We start from the raw sequence: 4,459 nt of genomic DNA, 5'->3' as shown, positions 1-4,459 counted from the left end.
GAATTCATTTGACTGCGATTTGATGTGATTCCTTAGGAGCCGATTGAAACCTAGCACACATACAAACACTAAACATGATATCCGGTCTACTTGCTGTTAGATAAAGTAAGCTTCCTATCATTCTTCGGTAATGCTTGGTATCTACTTGTTTTCCTTTTTCATCCTTGTCAAGACTCGTTGAAGTACTAATGGGAGTTCCTATAGGTTTGCTTTCTTCCATATCAAACTTCTTTAACATGTCTTTAATATACTTAGTTTGATTTATGAAAGTTCCATTTTTAGTTTGTTTAATTTGTAACCCTAGAAAGTAATTTAACTCTCCCATCATGCTCATTTCAAACTCTCTTTGCATAGTTGTAGCAAATTCGTTACATAAATTTCATGAATTGCTCCAAATATAATATCATCAACATAAATTTGTACTATAAGCATATCACTATTTTTGGTTTTTATAAATAAAGTGCTATCTATCTTTCCTCTTGAAAAATTGTTTGGAGTAGGAGCTTGCTTAATCTATTGTACCAAGCCCTAGGAGCTTGTTTCAATCCATATAAGGCTTTAGTTAACTTGAATACATGATTTGGATTTTTAGAGTCTTCAAAACCTGGAGGTTGTTTAACGTAAACTTCTTCATTTATATAATCATTTAAAAATGAACTTTTTACATCCATTTGATATAATTTAAAGTCTTTATTTACTGCATAGGCAAGAAGCATCCTTATAGCTTCCATTCTTGCTACGAGAGCAAAGGTTTCTTCATAATCGATGCCTTCTTCTTGATCATAACCTTGTGCTACTAGCCTAACTTTATTTCTTACAACTATCCCAGTTTCATCCTTTTTATTTCTAAACACCCATTTAGTTCCTATGATTGACTTATCTTTGGGTTTAGGTATAAGTTTCCATACTTGACTTCTTTCAAATTGATTAGTTCCTCCTGCATACTTATGATCCAAGAATCATCTTTTAAGGCTCTCTAGATTCTTTGGTTGATCTTGCGATAAGAAGGCATCCCAATAATGGTTATCAATTTTTTAATGAGGCTCTAGGGTTATCCTTTTGATGGTTCACCAAGGAATTGCTCTTTTGGTGGACTTTTAGTCATATATCTCAATTCTTTAGGTAATTCTTGATTCTATGATGTTTCATTTGTGTTTTATTGGTTTCTTCTGTATTTCAACATCTCCTCTTTTGTGATTGATGATTTCTTTTTCATTCATTCTTAACTCATAATTCTTTGATATCATCAAACGTGTAGGGATGGATTCATAATAGTAACGAGTCTTTATTATAAACCCTATAAGCATTGTACTTCTTTGTTTTAAGTAACCTAAGATAATAATTCTCTTATCCTATTTTGCATCTTCGAACATCCTAGCATCTTTTATGTATTAAGAATAAAACATGACACCCATTAATAGATGAAAGTGGAACTGTGGGTTTTCACCTCTCACATTAATTAATACAGTGTGTTTTCTGTATACTTGTTAATCTGGGTGATACTCTATTATAACGTCACACAGTTGAATCACAGCTTTTTTCTGCCAAAAGGTATTTTAGGCAGATATTTTATTTAACATGTGTCTTGCCCATTTCTTGTAGGTGTTTCTATTTTTTCTTTCTACAACTCCAATTTTGTTGTGGGAGTGTCTTTAGGTGCTTGTAAAAATCCTGGTTTATTAATGTTAATTATTAGAAATTTTCAACATTTATATGTTTATAACTCCCATACCTTGATCACTGTCTAAGAGTTTTTTGATTCAGAAAACCCTTTTCATTTTGATAAATTTGTTCTGCATATGTGTAATAGTTCTACTGTCACAGCGCTTATCTTGTTTGACTAGAATAATACTCCCACCAAGTATATCTTGAATAGTTCATCTACTATTATAAATAGGAATACTGTTACCGCCTAGGCTTAAGTTAAGTTAGACTAAATAAGTCCCGGGCAGAAGTTAGGTTCTCAGAAGCTTAGGGGCTTTTGGTGACATGTACTTTTTCTTTTGAGTTCTTGTTTTGACTTGCTTTCTCTTTTTTTTTTTTTGTTTTGGGTGTGGTCTGGCCATGCATCAACATCTTCGTTCTTTTAGGCAATTTAGTATTTGTTTAATCTGTTACTCTAGATTTTTCTTAGATTAATTTGGATAAATAAGATCCTATTACGTAGCATGTACCTAGTTTTTCCTATGCCCATTTTTCAACCAACTTATTGCATTATTGTTGCCCAAAATTCGTCCGTCTTCTTTGATTTACTACTTCTGCAAGGTTTTTACAATAAACATTCTTTATCCTTATGGGCGATAAACAAGGTTTCATTGTTATTAGGATTTTGGATAACACCATTTTTTTTCTTAAAATGATCATTGCCGATTACCCTTGCACTCGATTCATTGTGCCATTATTGCTCTCTAAAAGATGGTGTTTTATTATCCTTTTTTTCTACTAATAGTACATTATTCAATAGTAAGGGAAGGTCTTTATCCTCCGTTTATTCTTCCAATGCCCACATAACTTTTTTTTTACCCTTTTTGGCATTGTCGACGATTTTTTGGTGAAGTAGCCCCCAATCTTTTCTGTGTTCAATGTATTGAACTTGTAGTTCCTGTATCTCATCCGATATATTGTGTTCTTGAACATCCGTCTTTGTCCCAGTATCCATTATCTGTGTGATGGTTGTTTGAGTCCTAAAGCCCACCTAAATGCGGGATCCATGTGAGTCTTATTTTTTGGACCCAACTCTTGAAATCTTTCTTTGATTGTTTTAGTTTCCATTATTGACTTTCCATTGTCTTCGTGATGTTTTAACTATATTTTCCTTTTTAGGTGTGTGGCAAGCTTGATACATTCACATGACTCTTATGACTGTGCTTACCACCACGTATTGCACAGTGGTTGTGTTCATTGTTTGTTGTTGAAGATAGTACTTAGCATAGTGCTTGGTCTTCGTTGACAACGTATCCCATGTATAATGTTTTCTCTTTTATTTTTTTTGTTTTACCATTATTAAACCTTATTCCTTCTGTTTATTTTTCCATGTAGTCTTGCGGTTTTGTAGCATATTCATTTTTTTCAAACATTTTCTTTTCATTTGGTGAAGTTATATAATTTTGTCTCTATTAGTCGTCTCCTCGTATTTCTTAACTGTTCCATTTATTGTTGTATCTATATTCTTTGTAGTCAAATTTCTAGCATCTTCATAAGCTCTTGACTTTAACTCTTTATGAGTTTCTTATTTATATGCTACTTATTTATCTTCTAATTTTTAATACACTAGTAGTTCATTTATCTTTTTTAGTAGTTTTTGAAGGATTTGTTCAAGTTTGCTTCATTAATTTTTATTTTGACTTTCGAGTTTATTTCCTGAAATTTTTAGAATCTTTTTTTATGGTACGGAGAACTTACCATATCCCAGTCGCGCATATTCCTTTATATGGAAGGCCTACACACCAGACTATTGTAAGATTCTGTGGTGATAGTATTGTAGTATGCGAATTTACCTTCTCGCTCAATTTCTGCAATTGTAAGTTCACTTATATTTGCTATTCTGTCAACGTGATTCTTATTTGGTGTTTCGCTGAGATTTGAATAGCCAAGTGTAACCTTCAGAGCTCTTTGTTTTTCTTTCTTTCTTTTTTTGGCTCTATCTTGAGCATTACGATGCAGTTGGGTTTATTTGATATGCATGTCTGCGTTTTCATTCCTGTACCGTTTACCGTTGCTTATTTAGTTTGATATGCATTATAAAGAGGGTTTCATGTCTTCACTTTTTGTCTTTTCGCTCACTTGTTTCCTCCTCCTTTTCTTAGCTATTTTTTTTCTTGTTTATAATTTTTATAGGCTTACTCTTTTTTTGTGTCCTATTTACGAATAGCTCTCATACCATGCCCTTAGTGTAGGACATGTGACTACTTTTACAGTCATCCTGCTCTAAGTCCCATTTGATATCATCTTTCCTTTGTAACTTGTAGCTTCGTTCCTTTTTTTTGTGATCTTTACTAGAAGGCTGTTGTTTAATGATACGGTAGTTTTATTGTTTGTTCGGTTACTTCGGTATTTCCTTTCTTTTTAAAGCATTATTTCATAAGAAGTAGTCCTTTGACATCATCCATGCTTAGTTAGCTAGGATGCTTCGGGGATGTTTGTGTAATTGTTTTGGTGTTACCTTTCTGTGATTGTTGGTAGCTACTTTTGGGTCTTACATATGTGAGGGCTTATTTAGGCCTCTGTTAGAATCTTTTTTAATCAGTTTTCGGTATCTGGTATTTTTTTTCTTTTATTTTTCATGGTTAGCTATAAGTTGTTTTCCTTAAGCTCACTTTCCCACAAGCTATCCATGTTGATGAGCGCTGTGTATTAACTAATTTTGGTTTTTCTCTTTTCTTTAATGATATTATTTGGCTTTATTGTTGTCTTCTGAATTTCATTCTTGATATGCTTGTATATTCACTTGTTTAATACA

This window comes from Malania oleifera, chromosome 5, assembly GCF_029873635.1.
Source record: "Malania oleifera isolate guangnan ecotype guangnan chromosome 5, ASM2987363v1, whole genome shotgun sequence".
Lineage (NCBI taxonomy): Eukaryota > Viridiplantae > Streptophyta > Magnoliopsida > Santalales > Ximeniaceae > Malania > Malania oleifera.
This window is presented reverse-complemented; position numbering follows the sequence as displayed.